The sequence below is a fragment of the Tamandua tetradactyla genome, chromosome 10 (assembly GCF_023851605.1).
Source record: "Tamandua tetradactyla isolate mTamTet1 chromosome 10, mTamTet1.pri, whole genome shotgun sequence".
NCBI classification, from domain to species: domain Eukaryota; kingdom Metazoa; phylum Chordata; class Mammalia; order Pilosa; family Myrmecophagidae; genus Tamandua; species Tamandua tetradactyla.
Window position 1 is genome coordinate 34044586 of NC_135336.1, and position 20776 is coordinate 34065361.

At 36.0% G+C, this 20776-nt stretch overlaps 1 long non-coding RNA gene across 1 annotated transcript in view; it reads left to right on the forward strand.

The window, feature by feature from the left end:
• Positions 1-1924: 1924 nt before the first annotated feature.
• Positions 1925-20776, forward strand: part of LOC143648408 (uncharacterized) — a 52872-nt gene continuing 34020 nt past the window's right edge. Inside the window, exons 1-2 of the long non-coding RNA XR_013158541.1 lie at positions 1925-1983; positions 6293-6353. This is a non-coding gene — a long non-coding RNA (uncharacterized LOC143648408). The remainder of the gene's footprint in view (positions 1984-6292; positions 6354-20776) is intronic.

Below are 20776 nucleotides of genomic sequence, written 5' to 3' on the forward strand. Positions count from 1 at the left end.
AAGGTCATTGACTGGTGGACTCTGCTTCATGGTGCTGCAGCATTCTTTGCTCTCTCCGAATCTCTCATTCTCCAAAGTGCTCCCTCTTTTATAGGACTCCAGAAACTTATCAAGACCCACCTAAATGGGTGGAGACATGTCATCACCTAATCCAGCTTAACAACCACTCTTGATTAAATCATATCTCCAGGGAGATGATCTGATTACAGTTTCAAACATACTATAATGAATAGGGATTATTTTACCTTTATGAAATGGGATTTTGATTAAAACATGGCTTTTCTATGGTTCATACATCCTTTCAAACCAGCACATAGTTTTAGCCACAAACCATACAATCCATCCTAAGTAAGCAATCAATGGTTCTTTGTATAATTACATAGTTATGCATTCACTACCACAATCTATGTAAGAAAATTTCCATGTGAAAGAAATGGGAATAAAGAATTTCCATTTCTTCCATAAAGAAAGAAAAGGGAAAAAAAAGAATAAAAAGTTAAAAAATAAAATAAAAAGGAGAAACATAGCAACAACATCAGGAATTCCATACTCCTTTATATCTGCCTCTTACTGACATTTAACTTTGGTATTTTGCCTTTGTTACATTTAATGGAAGCATATTACAATGTTACTGTTAACTAAAACCATAGTTTGCATTAATTGTATTTTTTCCATATACCATCTGTGCCGGTTTGAATCTGTTGTGGACCCCAGAAAAGCCATGTCCTTTAATCCTCATTCAATATTGCTGGTTGGGAGCTTTTTGATTGTTCCCATGAAGATGTGACCCACCTAATTGTGGGTGGTAACTTTTGATTAGATGGTTTCCATGGAGGTGTGTCTCCATCCATTCAAGGTAGGTTGCTTATTGGAACCCTTCAAGAGGGAAGCATTTTGGAAAACACTTTAGAACCATGAGAGCGCAGGCAGCCAGAGACCTCTGGAGATGAAGAAGGAAAACATCCTTGGGGGAGCTGCATGAAACAAAAAGCTGGAAGAAAAAGCTAGCAGGCCTCACCATGTGCCCTTCCAGCTAGGAGAGAAACCCTGAACTTCATCGGCTTTCTTTGAGTGAAGGTAACCTCTTATTGGTGCCTTAATTTGGACATTTTCACAGCCTTAGAACAGTAACTTGCAACTTAATAAATTCCCCTTCTTAAAAACCATTCTGTTTCTGGTATGTTGCATTATGACAGCTTACAAACTAAAACAGCATCCCATTTTTAACACCTTGGAATGATAACATTGATTTATTCTCCTTTATGTAAAAACTATATATTTGTACATTTAATCACCATCATTTTCCATTCTAGGTTTTGCTGTCATAAAATCCTAGTCTTTATCTTCTGTCTTTCCTTCTTCTATACTCCTCTTTCAAATATACTCATATTCAGCTTTGCTTAGTGTACATGCAGTATTGTGCTACTATCAGGTAGTTTTGTGCTATCGATTTCTGTATCTTTACAATCAATCCTGTTGAACTTTCTGTACTTTTTCAGCATCAATGCCCCATTTCTACCCTCATTCTATCTCCTGATAACCTGTATTCTCAAATTTAACTCTCAAAATTCACTCATTAATGTTAAATCATATTAGTGAAGCCATATGGCATTTGTCTTTTTGTTTCTGGCTGATTTCACTAAACATAAGGTCTCAAGGTTCATCCATGTTGTTGCATGCTTCATAGCTTTATTTTGTCTTATATCTGCATAATATTCCATCATATGTATATCCCACAGTTTGTTTATCCACTTGTCCATTGATAGACATTTGGACTGTTTCCATCTCTTTGCAGTTGTAAATACTGCCACTATGAACATTGGTGTGCAAATGTCCATCTGTATCACTGCCTTCAGTTTCTCTGAATATATGCTTAGTAGGGGGATTGCTGGATCATATGGCAATTCTGTACTTAGCTTCCTGAGGAACCACCAAATTGTCTTCCAGAGTGGCTGTAGCATTCTACATTCCCACTAACAGTGAGTAAGTATGCCTTTTTCTCCACATCCTCTCCAGGACATGTAGTTGTTTCTTCTTTTTTTTTATAATGGCCATTCTAAAAGATATGGGATGATATTTCATGGTGGTATTGATTTGCATTCCCCTAACAGCCAGTGAGCATAAGCATTTTTTCATATGTTTTTGAGCCATTTGTGTTTCCTCTTTGGAAAAGTGTTTGTCTATGTCTTTTGCCCATTTTTTAATTGGGTTGTCTTTTTTGTTGTTGTGTTATAAGATCTCTTTATATATTTTGGATATTAAACCCTTATTTGAAATGTGTCTTCTAATTGCATGGGCTGCCTTTTTACTTTCCTGACAAAGATCTTTGATGAACAAGTGTTCAAATTTTAGGAGATCCTATTTATCTATTCCTTCTCTCGTTGGTCATGCTTTGGGTGTGGGGTCTAGGAAGCCACCTCTTATCACAAGATGTGTAAGATATTTCCCTACATTTCTTCTAAAAGTTTTATGTTCTTAGCTCTGATATTTATGTCTTTGATTCATTTTGAATTAATTTTGATATAATGCGTGAGATAGGGATTCTCTTTCTTTTCTTTTCTTTTTCTTTTTGTATATGGATGTCCAGCTCTATAAGCGCTATTTATTGAAGAGGCTGCTCTGTTCCAGTTGAGTTGGCTTGACCACCTTAACAAATATCAACTGTCCATAGATAAGAATGTCTATTTCCGAACAATCCATTTGATTCCAAATTTCAGTGTATCTATCTTTATGCCAGTATCATGCTCTTTTGACCACTGTAGCATTTTAATATGCTTTAAACTCAGGTAGTGTGAGACTGCCCACTTCTTTCCTATTTCTCAAGACATTTTGAGTTATTTGGGGCAAACTACCTTTCAAATAACTTTGGTTATTGATTTTCTATTTCTGCAAAGTAAATTTTTGGGATTTTAATTGGTATTGTATTGAATCTATAAATCGTTTTTGGGTAGAATTGACATCTTAATTATATTTCATCTTCCAATCCATGAACATGGTATGCCCTTCCATTTATTTAGGTCTTCTTTGGTTTCTTTTGCAAATTCTTGTAGTTTTCTGTATATGATTCTTTTGTGGCCTTCGTTTAATTTATCCCAAAATATTTTATTCTTTTTATTGCTATGGTAAATGGAATTTTTTCTTGATTTTCTCCTCAGATAAATCAGTACTAGTATATAGAAACAATATTGATTTTTGCATGTTCATTTTGTATCCTGCCACTTTGCTGTACTCATTTATTAGCACTAGTAGCTTTGCTGTAGATTTTTCTGGATTTTTGACATGTGATACCATGCCATCTGCAAATAGTGAAAGTTTTACTACATCCTTTCCAATTACTGCTTCCTTTCTAATTTGCATGCTTTTCATTTCTTTTTCTTGCTAATTGCTCTAGCTAGAACTTTCAGCACAGTGTTGAATTAACAATGGTGATAGTGGGCACACTTGTCTTGTTCCTGATCTCAGAGGGAAAGCTTCCAGTCTTTCCCCATGGAGGATGAAGGTAGCTGTGGGTTTTTCCTATATTCCCTTTATCAAGTTGATGAAGTTTCCTTCTATTCCTATTCTTTGAAGTGTTTTCATCAAGAAAGAATGTTGAATTTTGTCAAATGCCTCTTCTGCATCAATCATGATGATCATGTAGTTTTTCCACTTTGACTTATTGATATGGTGTATTACATTAATTGACTTTCTTGTGTTTAACCAGCCTGGCATAGCTGGAATAAATCCCATTTGGTCATAGTGTATAATTCTTTCAATGTGCTGCTGGATTCAATTTGCAAATATTTTTTGTTTAGGAGTTTTGTATCTATATTCATTAAGGAGGTTGGTCTGTAATTTTCTTTTCTTATAGTATCTTTGTTTCACTTTGGTATTGGGTGATGTTTGCTTCATAGAATGAGTTAGGTAACTTCCCCTCCTTTTCAATTTTTTTGAAGAGTTTGAGCAAGATTGGTACTAATTCTTTCTTCAGCGCTTGGTAAAATTCACCTGTGAAGCCATCTGGTCCTAGACTTTTCTTTTGGGGGAGCTTGTTGATGAATGCTTCAATCTCTTTGCTTGTGATTGGTTTGTTAAGGTCTTTTTTTTTTTTTTTTTTTTTTTGAGTCGATGTTGGTTGTTCATGCTTTTCTAGCAAGCTGACCATTTCATTTATGTTTTCTAGTTCATTACCATATAGTTTCTCAGAATCCACTCATTCTTTCCTTTATTTCTGCAGGATCAGTAGTTATGTCCCCTCTCCCATTTCTGATTTTATTTTTTTGCAACCTTTCTCTCTCTCTCTCTCTCTCTCTCTCTCTCTCTCTCTCTCTCTCTCTCTCTCTCTCTCTCTCTCTCTCTCTCTCTCTCTCTCTCTCTCTCGTCAGCCTAGCTAAGGGTCCATCAATTTTATTGATTTACTCAAAGAACCAACTTCTGGTTTTGTTGATTTTTTCCAATCATTTTCAAATTCTCATATAATTTATTTATACTTTAATCTTCATTATTTCTTTCCTTCTCTTTGCTTTGGGCTTAGTTTGCTATTCTTTCTCTAGTTCTTCCAAATGACAGTTAATTCCTTGATTTTCGCTCTTTCTTCTTTTATAATATAGTCATTAAACGCAATAAATTTTCCTCTCAGCATCACCTTTGCTGCATCCCATAAGTTTTGATATGTTGTGTTTTCATTGTTATTTGCCTTGCGATACTTACTGATTTATCTTGTAATTTCCTCTTTGACCTACTGATTGCATCAGAGTGTGTTGTTTAATCTCCTTATATTTCTGAATTTTCTAGTTTTCTACCTGATATTTATTTCCAACCTCATTCCACTATGACCTGAGAAAATTTTTTCTATAATTTCAATTTTTTAAAATTTATTGAGACTTGCTTTGTGACCCAGCCTGTGGTCTATCCTGGAGAATGATCCATGAGCCCTTGAGAAAAATATGTATCCTGTTATTGTGGGATGTAATGTTCTATAAATGCCTGTTAAGTCTAGTTCATTTATCATACTATTCAAAAACTATTTCCCTATTAATGCTCTCTCTATATGTTCTATCCATTGATGAGAGAGGTGTATTGAAGTCTCCAACTATTATTGTAAAGGTGTCTAATTCTCCTTTCAGTGTTGTCAGTGTGCTTCATGTATTTTGGGGCACACTGAATGGGTGCATAAATATTTATAATTGTTATGACTTCTTGATGAATTGTCCCTTTTATTAATGCATAGCATCCTTCACTGTCTCTTTTAATTGTTCTACATTTGAAGTCTAATTTGTCTCATAGTAGTATAGGTACCCCTGCTCTTTTCTGGTTGTTGTTTGCATGAAATATCTCTTTCCAACCTTTCACTTTCAACCTATTTTTGTCCTTGAGCCTAAAATGAGTCTCTTGTGGACATCATATAGGTGGGTCCTGCTTTTTAAGCCATTATGCCAGTCTATGTTTTTTGATTGGGGAGTTTAATCCATTTAATGTTATTATTGTAAAAGCAGTCCTTTTTCTCTCACTTCGTCATTTGGATTTTATATGTCATATGTTATACTCTCTGTCTTTATCCTTACCTATAGTCTTCATTTCTATACTCTTTCCCAAATCTCTCTTTCCTGTCTTTTTCTTTCTGCCTGTGATGTGCCCTTTAGTATTTCTTGTAAACAGGTCTCTTCTTTATAAACACTCTTAGCATCTGTTTGTCTGAAAATATTTTAAATTCTTCCTAGTTTTTGAAGGACAGTTTTGCTGAGTACAGAATTCTGGAGGCAGTTTTTCTCTTTCAGTATATTAAATATATCATACCACTGCCTTTTTACCTCCATGGCTTCTACTGAGAAATCAGCACATATGCTTATCAAGCTTCCCTTGTATGTAATGGATTGCTTTCCTCTTGCTGCTTTCAGAATTCTCTTTTGTCTTTGACATTTGACAATCTGACTAGTATGTGTTTTAGAGTAAGTCTATTCACACTATTCTGGTTGGGGTACGCTTGCCTTCTTGGACCTGTAATTTTGTCTTTCATAAGATATGGGAAACTTTCATTGATTATTTATATTTATTTCTGCCCCTTTTCCCTTCTCTTCTTCTTCTGGGACACTCATAACATGTATATTCATGTGCTTTGTGTTGTTCTCCAGAAGGTTATATGTGCTGTTAATTAACATCCACTCTACAATGATGTTTACCCATAGCCAGGACTTATAGATCTGGGAATCAAGGGGTGGAAATCAGAGTAGGACCACTCACTTTTATTTTTAGTTATCCACTAAAATTTTTTTTGCTTCCTGTCCCTGTAACCATAAACTCTGCTGATCTATAGGCCTTAGTTGCAAAAGAAGGAGTGCTTCCATCAGAAGACACAAGAACGATTTCATTGAACTGTAAGTTGAGACTGCCACCTGGTCACTTTGGTCTCCTTGTGCCTTACAAACAACAGGCAAAGAAGGGAATTTCTGTACTGGCTGGGGAGATTGATGCTGATTTTCAAGGGAAATAGGCTGCTCTACATGATTCAGTAAAGAAGAGTTTGCCTAGAATACAAGAGCTCCGTTAGGGCATCTCTTAGTATTACCAAGCCTTTTGACTAAAATTAACAGAAAACTGCAACAATCCAATCCAGGCATAACTACCAGGAAAAGAACCATGGCCAGCTGAGGTGCTTGCTGGGGGAAGGGAATGTAGAATGGGTAGTGGAAAAGGTAGTTATAAATATGAGCTATGGCCATGGAACCAATTATGTAATGGTTATGAATACTGCTTACTTGTTTTGTTATGAGTATGTTTGTATATATACATGAAGCAAATGTCTTTATTTTCCTCTCTACCTTATTCCCCTTATCATATGGAATAAATTGTTTTAACTTCATGTCATAGTATTTAAGTTATAGGATATAAAGTTTAAGAGTGAATATTATAAGGACTTTCACATTATTCTGGGGAAAGCTAATATGTTTCTGGTTGTACACAGGGCAGCTGATTATTATTAGGTGAAAATTAGTGTTATTGCTTTTATTTAGAGATTAAGTATGGCTTAAGGAGATGTGCATGGGTGTCAAGTTGACAAGGGGTGAACTTTGATGGTTAAGTTCATGAGTCAACTTAGCCAGGTTATTGTACCCAGTTGTTTGGTCAAGGAAGCACTGACCTCATTGTTTATGTGGGGATATTTCATGGATTTAAATAATCAGTAAGTTGATTGCATCTATGGCTGATTACATCTACAATCAACTGAAGAGATCGCCTTCAACAATAAGAGAAGTCTCATCCAATTAATTGAAGGTCTTAAAAGGAGAAGTGATGATTTCACAAGTCAGGAGGGAGAGTTTTCATCTCTATTTCAGCAAGCCAGTTTCTCCTGGGGAATTTATCAAAAACCTTCATTACAGTTCCCAGTTTGTGGCCTGCCATACAGAATTGGGACTTTCCTATCCACACAGTTGCAATGAGCCAATTTTTATTAAAAATTTAAAAATTTATCCTGTTGGTTCCATTTCCCTAGAGAACCCTGACTAATACAGTCACATTCTGAGGTCCTGGGTGGACACAAACTTTGGAAGAACATTTTTCAAGCCCCCTATACCTGTGTCTAAGATCTTCAGAGAATAAGGAAAAATACTCTGAGATATTCTAATGAATCAGCAGAGGCCAGGAAATATGGACCTGCTCTGAGGGGAAATTTTAATGAGACATCTGAGGTAAGGGAATGTTTTACGGTTCTAACTCCAACAGTCAGTGAGGAGGATGTTGGCCGGAAGCCAGATAGGGAAATGAAACCTGCCATGAAAAACACCTGTCATCAAAAATCCAACCACATCTTTCCTAACACTCAGCTGAATTTTGTAAAAGACTTCTCATGAAATAACCTGACAAATGTAAATACCACAGTCATATCAACCTAATATACCAGAGTATATGGGATCTGGATGCCATTCAGCACCATGGGTGAGAGCAAACAGGCATTCTGAAACTTACCCAGCCAGATATTTGTGGTTTGAGCCAAGAAGGGACTGAGATAGGGAAGCAGAGTCCAGCCCATGTTAGCTACCTGCTGCCTGCAAAAGCTTACTTAGCTTCAGAAGAAACACCAAACAAACAGAAGTAAAAACTTGTCAAAAGCTAGAAGTCCATCTTAATTCCCATAACTTAGGCCATGCTTGAAGTGTGTATCTAGAATAGTGGTTCTCAACCTTTGCTGGACATTAGAATCACCTGGGAAGCTTTTAAAACATACTGATACAAGACCAGGCCCAAACCAAATAACTCAAAATCTCCAGGAGTGGGGCCTGGGTGGTGATTACACAGGCAATTACAACGTGCAACCAGGCTTGAGAACCACTGGACTATCCTTTGTTCTAGAACAAAAAGATATCTTCAAAGATGTTCAGCCCCTGCACAACCATGACTCAGACTATGATTATTCTCATTTGGGCACAGTGCCTAAGTCTTGTTGAATGTGAGTGAATGAATGAATGAATGATAGGAATAAAAGATTTGGTATAAGACTCAATAATGAGATACCTCTATCTATTTTCTGATAACAAATGAAAAAAGCAGTGAGCTAATAGTCTTGTCTAGGCAAAATAACTCTCCCACCCAAGAGAAAATTTTTTTCTTAGCTCACAGAATTTACATTGCTGCCCTGTGTCTCTTAATAGTATATTTTCTCATGAAACTTCTGTTTTTTCCAGAATCCACAATGTGTTCTGTGGTGTAATGCTCTCTTATGCATAAGCCTGTATCTATCTGGGAAAGGCAGGGTCAGCAGGAAGACAGGTGGGGCAGATCAGCTCTCAAAACAAATTCATTTGGGGAGCCAGCTAAGACTGGTTAATGTTTTCTCTGAAAATCATTTACTTGAAAGCATCTTTAATTTTAACATATAAGCAGAGTTAGCCCAAGTCAGAATCTGAATTAATCAGTGTTTGATCTATGATTCTCAATCTCTCCTTTCATAGTTCTTTTCTCTTTGGGATCTCCTTCAACTCTCATTAGGAATCTAAAGAACATAGACCATTAGTCACCTTATATTTAAGGAGAATTTAAATGGAATTATGCCATTTATCAGTAATATTTCTATTTTTGGCTTGAAGCTTTTACCCTTTTATGAAGGGACTTCAGATTTCAATAAGCAAGAAGAAAAAAATGTGTGTGTGTGTGTATAATTTTTAACCAGTCTTGGTGATTCTAAAATCATAATGATGAGAGCATAAACCTGATAAGCTGAAATTTAGATGTGCCAGATCTTTACGAAATTTGGTCCAGAGACTCCTATTAATCCAAGGAATTCCAGAACCAAGGCTGTGTATCTTCCCTCATTTTATTACACTATATTGTTTTATATGGTTGCTGTAACAAATTACCGCAAATTTAGTGGACTAAAACTGCACACATTTATTATCTTGCAGTTCTGAGGGCCAAAAGTTCAAAATCTGTTTCATTAGGCTAAAGTCAAGGTGTTTGCAGGACTAGTTACTTTGGATGACTCTAGAGAGATAATCTGTTTCCTTGCCTTTTCAAGTTTTTAGAGGTTCCTTCCATTCACTTATGGCCTGCATTAGTTTGAAAGCTGCTGGAATGTGATATACCAGAACTGGAACAGCTTTTAAAAAGAGGAATTTAATAAGTTACAATTTTAAAGTTCTAAATCTGTAAAAGTATCCAAACTAAGGGAAAGATACCTTAATTCAAGGAAGGCCAATGGGTTAGGAACACCTTTGTCATCTAGGTAGTCACATGGCTGGCATCCCTTTGCTCCTGGGTGCCATTGTTTTTAGACTCTATTCCTGCTTCTCTGGGGCTGTCTTTTATCTCTTAGCTTCCCTTGGCTCTCTCCAGGTTCTGGCTTGCTTGTCATCTCATGACAACATCTGCTGGGCTCCAAGCATCTCCAAACATCTGTTTCTCTGTTCTCCAAGTGTCAACATCTGTGTCAGCTCTCTCTCTGTTGGCTCTATTGTTTCTGTCATTTCTGACTCTCTCCAGAATGTTTCCACTTTTATAGGATTCCAGTAAACTAATCAAGACTCACCTGGAACAGGTGGAGTCACATCTCTATCCAACCAAAATTGTGTGTGTTATGTCTCCATTGAGATAATCTAATCGAAAGTTTCCAATCTATAGTATTGAATCAGGATTAAAAGAAATGGTTGCTCCCACAAAATTGGATTAGGATTAAGGACATGGTTTTTCTGGGGTACATAATACTTTCAAACCAGCACACAGCTATTCTTCTACCTTCAAAGCCAGCAGTGTAGCATTTCAAATCTCTCTCTCACCTCTGCTTTTATCATCACATATTCTCTGACTCTGACTTTCCTGCCTCCTTCTTATAAAAACCCTTGTGATTACATTGGTCCCACCCAGATAATCCAGGATAATCCCCCATCCCAAGATCCTTAACTTCATCACATCTTCAAAGTCTCTTTTGTAACCTATTGTGGATTTTTCAGAATTTTTCTTTATATAAGATCATATAATCTGCAAATAAGGAAAGTTTTACTTCTTCCTTTCCAATTTGGATACTTTTTATCTCTTTTTCTTGCCTATTTGCTCTGGCAAGAACTTCCAGTACAGTGTTGGATAACAGTGGTGACAGTGAGTGTCCTTGTCTTGTTTCTGGTCTTAGAGGGAAAGCTCTCAGTCTGTCACCATTAAGTGGGATATTAGCTTGGCCTTTTCATAAAAGCCCTTTATCATATTGAGGAAGTTTCCTTGTTCTACTATTTTACGAAGTGTTTTTATGAAGAAAGTGACTGTAATTTGTTAAATGCCTTTTCTGCATTAATTGAGAGGATCATGTGGTTGTTTTCCTTCATTCTGTTAAAGGGGTGTGTTACATTAATTGATTGTTTTATGTTGAGCCAACCTTGCATACTAGGGAAAAATCCCACTTGATCTTGGTATATAAGTATTTTAATGTGTTGTTGGGTTTAGTTTGCTAATATTTTCTTGAGGGCTTTTGCACCTATATTTACAAAAAAATATTGGTTTGTGGTTTTCTTTGCTTGTGACATCTTTATCTGGTTTTGGCATGAGGATGATGTTGGCCTCATAGAATGAGTTAGGGAGTTTTCCTTCCTCTTCAGTTTTTGGAAGAGTTTAAGAAGAATTGGAGTTAATTCTTCTTGGAATTTTTGGTAAAATTCCACTGTGAAGCCATCTGGTCCTGGGCTTTTCATTGTTAGGAGGTTTTTGAGACCTAGTAATTTTACTAGTAATTGCTTTGTTGAGATCTCCTATTTCTTCTTGAGTCAGTGTACATAGTGTGCGTTTCTAAGAATTTGTCCATTTCATCTAAATTATCTAATTTATTGCCATATGGTTGTCCATAGTGTCCACTTATAGTCCTTTTTATTTTAGAAGGGGCAGTTATAAGAGCCTCCTTTCAATTTCTGACTTTCATTATTTTATGTCTTCTTTTTTTCTTTGTCAGTTTAGATAAAGGTTTGTCAATTTTATCGATCTTTTCAAAGAACCACTTTTTTTTATTCTCTCTTTTTTTCTATTTCATTTATCTCTGCTCTAATCTTTGCTATTTCCATCCTTCTACTTGCTTTGGGTTTAGCTTGCTTTTCTTTTTCTAGTTCTCCCGATTTCAAGGTTAGGTCACTGATTTGAAGTCTTTATTCTTTTTTAATGTAAACATTTAGAGCTATAAATTTCCCTGTTAGCTCTGCCTTTGCTGTATCCCATTAGTTTTGATATGCTATATTTTCATTTGCCTCAATATTTTTCCAAATTTTGCTTCTGATTTCCTCTTTAACCCATTTGTTAATACTATGTTGTTTTAATTTTCACATACTTGTGAATTTTATCTTTCCCCTGTTATTGATTTCTATCTTCTCTCCATTGTGGTCAGAGAATAAACATTACATGACTTCAATATTTTTTAACTTAATGATACTTGTTCTGTGACCTAAGACATGGTCTATCCTGGAGAATAATCCATGTGCACTCAAGAAGAATATGCATTCTGTTTTCATTGGGTGCAGTGTTCTACATCCATCTGTTAGGTCTAGCTGGTTTAAAATATTATTCAAGTCCTGTACTTCCTTATTGATCTTATAATTAGCTATCCTATCTATTATTGAGAATGATGTGTTAAAGTCTCCTATTATTAATGTAGAGGTGTCAAGTTCTCCCTTCATATCTGTCAGTACTTATTTCATATATTTTGGGGCTCTACTATTAGTGGCATATATTTTTATAATTGTTACATCTTCCTTTAAAATTTTTCCCTTTATCAGTATGTAATGACAATCTTTGCTCCTCATAACTGCCTTTGACTTAAAGTCTATTTTGCCCAATATTAGTATAGCCACCATAGAAATCTTTTGACTTTTACTTGCATGGTATATTTTTTCCATCCTTTCATGTTCAACTTACTTGTATCTTTGACTTTAGAGTGAGTCTCTTGCATGTAGTTGGTTCATATCTTTTTTTGGTCCATTCTGTCAATCTGTGCCTTTTAACTTGAAAGTTTAATCCCTTTATATTTTCACTATTGATAATGCAGGTCTTTCTTCTGCCATTTGGCTATGTAGGCTTTGTAAGTCTTGTACCTTTTTTGTGCCTAACTTCTGTTGAAACCTACTTTTATATTTATTTGCTTTCTTGCATTTTACCATAGTGAGTGCCTTCTCACTTCTGTCTGGGTGCAATTTTTCATCTATTTTCCTTATGGTTACCATGTGGTTAAAATTTTACATCCTAACTATATAGCAATTATATGTATTTTTTTATATCAAGTTAACTTCAATAGCATGCGCATTTACTTTTCCTCTATACCTCTTTCCTGCCACCACTTTTTAACTTGTTATCACTTATATCTTAGTGTATTGTGAGTCCAGAAACCTGGATTTATCATTACTCTTTATGAATTTGTATTTTAGCACCTGTAGGAAGTAAGAAGTGGAATTACATAAAAAAGTATACAATACAATAATACTGGCATTTGTAATTACCCAAATGATTACTTTTACCACAGGTCTTTATTTCTTTATGCTGCTTTGAGCCACTTTCTAATGTCCTTTTTTTCAGTCTGAAGAACTCCCTTTAGCTTGCTTGTAGGACAAATCTAGTGGTGATGTACTCCATCAACTTTTGTTTATCTGAAAATGTCTTAATGTCTCATTCATTTTTGAAAGACAGTGTCACTGGATATATTATTCTTGGATGGCAGTTGTTTTCCTTCACACCTTAAGTATTTTCCAACCCACTGCCTTCTTGCCTACATGGTTTCTGATGAGAAATTCAGAGCTCAATCTTATTAGGATTCCAATAACATTGCTTTTCTTTTGCAGCTTTCAGAACTCTCTCTTTGTCCTTTGCATTTGATAAACTACTAGATGAGAGGGTGTATTCTTCATATCATCCTGTTTTGTGTTCTCTGAGCTTCTTGGATGTGCATATTCCTGTCTTTTGCACGTTTGGGAAGTTCTCTGTCATTATTTCTTTGACTATTCTTCTGCTCCCTTCTCTCTTTCTTCTCCTTCTGAGACTCCCATATAGTGGTGTGCTTGATTGTGTCCCATAGCTGTCTTAGGCTATTTTCACTTTTAATATTTCTTTTTTCTTTCTGCTACTCAAACTGACTCCTTTCAAGTATCTTTTCTAGTTCATTTATTTTTTCTTCTACCAACTCTAATCTGTTCTTAAAATGCTCTTGGACATTTTTCATTTTGATTATTGCAGTAGTTTCTTCAGCAGTTGTGTTTGATTTCTTTAAAAAATTTCTATCTCTTTAATTAGTCTATCATATTTTTCATTCATTGTTTTCCTGCTATCCTGTAGTTCTTTCTTTGTACTTTCCTTCATCTTCTTAAACATTTTTAAGATTATTTAAAAAAAATCTGTTCAATATTTCCACATCCTCATCTTCTTTGTGGGTGTTTTTTGTATTTTTATCCCCTTCCTTTGGATCAGTCATCATTTCTTGTTTCTTATTTTTGTCTTGCAGTCTTCTGTTGCACATTATTAATCTTAATATTTAAAAATGTTAACCCTGAGATCTACTGTCTCAGATTTTTTTCTTAGTTTTATAAATGGCTGGTGATAAGACAGAGATGTTCTTTAGCTTCAGCCCTCCATCAGGAAGTTCTACCCAAGGTAAATGCACTGTGCAGGGTTTTCCCTGTCTTACTAGACCTCTGTCTTTTCCTGGGCTTTGTTTGTTAATCATTTTGGAGTTTCCCTATTTATGGCAATTTGGTTCTCCCCTCTGTTTCCCAGGGGAAAAGCCTCCCTCTCCCAGGTATCTTAAACTGGCAGGCCTATGTCCTAGACGTATGCCTCTACAATTTTTTTTATATATATACTTTTTTATTGTCTCATGCTGGTTTTGCCTGGAAGGCAAATTATGGAATGAGGATCTCCTGGGGGAGGACTTTCCCAATATATTCTTTCCCAGCCAAAACGGGGCCAGAAGCCCATGGAGGGAGCTCAGACTGGCTCCAAAATACCCTGTGGAGAGGATCAGAGAGTACGTGGAAACCAGTGACTCCCCAAAGCTGAGTTTTCCTAGCCTACTCAGTAAATACAGCCCTTCAGCTAACTTTCTATGAAGTTTTGAGGAAGCCCTTTGTCTTTAAATCTTCAACCCCTCCACCTCTGTCTTGGGAGGGTCGAGGTGATGGCTGCTGTCAGATTAGTCCAGGGCAGGGTTGAAACAATAGCTGCCCTCAGAGGTGGACCACAGGATCACAATTCTCTAGTCAAAAGCCATGATTGGTGAGTGGCCATGCACACCCTGTTCTAGTGGGAGAGGATTTTTATGTCTCTTTCTGTCAGCATCAGCTACCCAGGGACTGGACCCCATGGCGGCTTGCTGTGAGAGCGGGGGAGGGGGAGTAGACACCAGTAACTACCATGTGTGGAGAGAGAAATTAATAGTTCTTTTACCATAATTTACCAGACTCTTCTTCCTGCTTTTCCCTGGATATTATACATTGTTCTTCTGGCTTCTGGAGTTTCAACTTAGCTGTTTCAAATAGTTCCTGCCTGTTTAATAGCTGTTGTGGTGGAAGGATGAGTCCTGGAGCTCTCTAGTTGACTATCTTACCTGAACGTCCCTTCAATACACTTTTCTTTAACATTTTTTATTGTGAAATAAAACATATAGGGTGATGCGATGGTGGCAGAGTTCTCGCCTGTCATGTCGGAGACCCAGGTTCAATTTCTGTTGCCTGCCGATGCAAAACAAAACATATATACAAAAAAGAAATAAATTTCAAAATACATTGTTACAAGTAGTTAAAGAACAGATTTCAAAGTTTGGTATGGGTTATGGCTCCACAATTTCAGGTCTTTCCTTCTAGCTGCTCCAAGACACTGGAGACTAAGAGAAATATCAATATAATGATTCAGCAGTCATAGTCATTTATTAAATCCTAAATTCTCTATTATAACTCCTCCTTCTCCTTTAATCCTCCTCCCAATCTCTAGAGGTTTTTGGGATATGCCCATTCTAACTTTCTCATGTTGGAAGAGAGTGCTGATAATATGGGATAGGGGAATGGAACTAGCTGATGTTCTGGAAAGGCTGGCCCCTCTGGGTTTCAGGACTTATCTGGCCTAAGAACCATCTGGAGGCTGTAGGTTTCTGGAAAGTAATGTTAGTGTGTAAAACTTTTGCAGAATCTCAGATAGAGCCCTAGGTATTCTTTAGGGTTAACAGAAATGGTGTTGGTTGGGGTTTGACAAACCATGGCCAGTTAGTAATATCTAGCTGAAGCTTGCATAAAAGTGGCTTCCAGAGTGACTTCTTGACTTTATTTGAACCCTGTTAGCCATTGATACCCTATTTTCTTGTGTTTTGTTTCCCCTCTTTTAGTCAGGAAGGTGTTGTTGATTCCATGATTCCAGGGCCAGGCTCATCCCTGGGACTCATGTTCCACATTGCCAAGGTGACTTTCATCCCTGGATGTCATAGCCCATGTGGTGGGGAAGGGTAATGATTTTCCTTGCAGCATTGGGCTTAGAAAGAAAGAGAGAGAGAGACCACATCTGAGCAACAAAAGAGGTTTTCTGGAAGCAACTCTTAGGCATAACTATAGGTAGGGTTAGCTTCTCCACCACAGAAATAAGCTTCACAACAGCAAGCCTCAAGATCAAGGGCTAGCCTTATTGACTTAAGAGTCAATATTTGAGAGAGTGTCAGGGATTTCCCAGCAGGAAAGTTTAATAGTTCTCTATTTTTTTTTCTAGTCCCTAAAGGGACTTTGCCAATGCTTTTAAATTATCTACCCAACATACTCTGGGATGTATCCAGTTCTTACATTAAGCTATACAGAATTACAAGCCTCATTTTCATTCTGGCTTCATGTGTTTAGGTTGTTTAAATGAGCTATCCAGAAAGGTTGAGTTAGATTTTGTGATACAGAAAATTTAGGTTTTGGACAAAATAAACTCTCTTCCTTTGGTTTCATATACAAAGTATAGTTCTAAAACGTAGACAATATCGTCTTATACCCTGTATTCTGATTTACCTTAGTCCTGCTTCATTCTTATCTCTAATTGCAGTCTGATCTCTTTTTTCAGTTTTTAACAGTTGGTATATGTAGCAATGCTGACTTTCAGGGCTTCAGAACTCCAACTCTTAGTCTTAGCTGTCATACAAGTACCCAAAGTTCCAGGGAAGTATCAGGTTTTATACATATATAAAACACATCTCAGAATCTAGAAATCGCATTTAAAGCTCAGGAATAGATGTGAGTACCCTGAGAGTTTACAATCTAGGCTTAAATTTTCTTATAATTATTTTTTATAAAAAAGACCATACTATATTTGTTCATTCCACCTTGTCTAATACACTTTTAATGGGTAGAAATGAAAATGGACATTAGAAAGTGTTTTGAACTGAGTAAAAATTAAAACACAACACATATATAGATATTTGTGGGATGCTGCTAAGACAGTTCTTAGGTAGAAATTTATAAAACTGAATGCCTAAGTTAGAAAAAGAAGAAAGGTCTCAAATCAATGAACCTCACCAGTTAAAACCAAACTAAGTAGAAGAAAAGGAATAGTAAAGATGAAGGCAGAAATAAAAAAAGTAGAAAACAGAAAAACAGTAGAAAAATTGACGAAACTGAAGGCTGGTTGCCTGAGAAAATCAATAAATTGATAAATCTCTAGCTAAATGATCAGGCAAAAATTAGAGGACACAAATGACCAATATCAGGAATGAAAGAAGTGCTATCACTATGGATTTTATAGCTACAAGAAGGATAATAAGGGCATATTTGGAATAACTTTATGCCAGTAAATTCAACAACTTAGAGGAAATGGGCAAACCCCTTGAAAAACACAAACTACCCAACCTCATTTGAGAAGTAGTAGATGACTTCAGAATGGAAACTTGAGGAGCTCCACAAAACTGCTTCCTCAAAAACTGGTGAAAGTTATTAAAAAAAAACAAGTATTAAACTCTCTGAAAACTATTCTAATGGTATTCAAGAAATAAAGAAACATTTATTCAAGATAATCTCCTAAACTCCAATAACAATAGTGAATGTCTGTGGCACTTGAGTTACCACCTCCTACTTCTGTTTCATACCGCCACCCTGCTCAGTGTGATCAATCAGGCTCCTTCTCCCCAAGTTCTCAATCAAGAGACACAATATCTCCCTGGTAGGGGCAGACTCCCAATATTTCTCATTCTCTCCCCAGCTCTGCGTTACAAAGGCTAATTCTAGGTAAATACAGCCAAGCGGGTGGAGATGCCTTTCCTCCATACAATCCCCACTGATAGGATGGAGCTTTTACCTTGAATGTGACTGCCTGTGAATAGTGGAATCCCAAATATGTTCCTGAGCTCACTGGTGCAATTCCACACCAGGAGAGGTGAGCCAAGAAGAAAAGAAGATACCATCTCAAGCTAGAACCCTGCTGATAAAGCAGAGGTGTTACTCTGAAAGAAGTCAGGTCACTCTTCCAACCCTCAGCATTGGATCAGTGGGCTCTGACTTTTTGCCTAGGGGAAGAGGCAAACCACAAAACCCAAGAGGTCCAAAGCTTTCCACAAAGAACTGATTTTATTCATAAAAGGGTATGGGGAAGTATTTCAAGCTTACGGGCACTATAGAAAACTCTGGAGATTTTGGTTGTAAGCAGTTAAAGGGAGTCTAGAAGCTACTTGAGAACAACCAGAAACTCTGTAGGCAAAATGACTTGTCACATAAAAGAAGCCCCAATACGACTAACAGTTGACTTTCCATCAGAACTGTGCAGGCCAGAAGGCAGGGAGGTGATACATTCAGAGTGCCGAAAGAGAAAAAAAAAGTGTTCTTATACAAGATACTTATATTCAGCAAGACTATTTTTCAAAGTAAAGGTGAAATAATGACATTTCTAGATAAACAAAAATGAAAACAGTTGACTGGTAGGAGATATGTCTTACGAGAAACATGAAAATAAATTCTTCAGGCCGAAAGCAGGTGATCTCTGATGGCAACTTGGATCCAAATACAAAAATCAAAGAGCACTGGTAAAAGAAATTATGGGATCATCAAAGATAGAATAAATGCATGATTCTCCTTTCTTGTCTTAACTGATTTGTAAAGCAATTGTATAAAACCATATATATATAATTGTGTGGTTTGATCTGTAGCCTATAGAAATGTAATATATTTTACAGAAATAGTACAAAAAAGGCAGGTAAAAGCAAAGTTGGACTGGAGAAAGAAAATAACACCAGATGGTATCTAGAATCCACAGGAACAGATGAAGATATCAGAAAAGGTAAATAAATATATAATATATATTTGCTTTCCTTTCTTTTCTCACCTTCTTTAAAAGATACAATCACACATAATAATAGTTATGACAATGTATTGTTGGATTTGTAACATGTATGTGTGTAATATGTACTACAGTAATAACACAAAGAGGGAAAAGAGGCAGCAGAGCCATATAAGATTAACAATTCTATATGTCACTGGAATTAAGTTAATATAAAGCTGACGAAAATCCCAGGACCAGATGGCTTCACTTGTGAATTCTACCAAGTATTTAAAGAAGAATAAACACCACTTCTCAAACTTTTCCAAAAAAGAGAAGAGGAAGGAATACTTCCCAACTCATTATACAAGGCCAGCATTACCCTGATACTAAAAGCTGAAAATTGTATCATTTAAAGAGAAAACTATTAAACAATATCCTTCATGAGCATATACAAAAATGCTCCAAACAAAATTTTAGCCATGTGAATGCAACAATATGTAAACAGGATATATATCATGACAAAGTTGTGTTTATCCCAGTGAGATAGTGCTGGCTTAATATTTTAATATCAGTCAAAATAAATAATCCACCATATTAAAAAGCTAAAGAAGAAAAACAAACAGGGTTATAATAATTGGATATCTTATTATAAAACAAGCAAATAATTTTGATCCATATCTTATACCACATAAAAATTTAACTCAACATGGAGCATATAACTAAATGCAAAATCAAAACTACAAAACTTCTAGATTAAACATAGGAAAAATGTGGATGCCTTGGATTGGGCAAAAATTTCTTTTATTCAACACCAAAAACACTATCCATAAGAGAAATAATTGATAAACTGACCGTCATAAAAAAAAATCTGCTCTTTGAAAAACATTGTTAAGAGAATTAAATGAAAAGTCACAGATCTGAATGAAGTATTTGCAAATCATATATGTGAAAAAGGACTCATATTCAGAATATATAATATATAATACATTAACTGAGTAAAGCCAACTACTCAGTTAATAAATGGTCAAAATATTTGAACAGGCACTTCACCAAAGAAGATACTGAGATTGCAACTGAGCACATGACAATATGTTCAATATTATTAATCATTAAGGAGATTTACATTAAAATAATAATAAAAAATATTATATACCTGTTGGAATGGCTAAAATTCAAAAGACTACCAAGTGTTGATGGATGTGTGGAGGAACTGCTAATGGGATGTAAAATGGTTACAACTATTGGAAAAATGGTTTGGCAGTTTCTTAACAATTTAAGGATTTATCTACTTTATAATCTAGACATTTTTCTTAGGAAAATGAAATCACATGTCCACAAAAAGACTTGCACAGAAATATTCATAGCTGCTTTATTTGTGGTAGCTAAAATCTAGAAACAACCTAAATATCAATAGATGAATGGATAATGATATCCATAGAGTGGAATAGTACTCAGTGGTAAAATGGAATGCACTATTGATAGATGTAGTAGCATGGACGGATGTTAAAATAGCTATCCTGAGTGAATGAACGCAGGCAAAACAAACATACATACTATATGATTCTACTTGTATAAAATTCTAGAAAATGCAAACTGTTGTGTAGAAAATCAGTAGCTTCCTGGTACCAGCAAGTAGAGGACAGCATAGAAGGTTGGGAAGGAGGGATTGCTAAGTAGCACAAGGAAACTTTTACGGTTAATGTGCATATAACAGAGAACTATGTCTACAGATTGAAATAAATCCAGTGAACAAGAAAATGGAAGTTTTGATATTGTGTCTAAAGTCATTTTTTCCTCACAATAAGTGCTAATAAACAGATTTACTTACTGAAAGCTTACCACGAACTAGACATAATTATAAGAACTATACATCTGTTAATTCATTAATGCTCACAACATCCCTCTGATAGTAACCTCATTAGACCCTTATATAGTTGGGGAAACTGAGGCACAGGGGAACTTACCCAAGGACTCACAGCTAAAACTGGCAAAGCCAGGATTTAAATCCAGACTGTCAGGCTCTAGAACGGGCATCCTTCAGCACTATACTATCCTGCCTCTTAGAAGCACACTCACATACTTG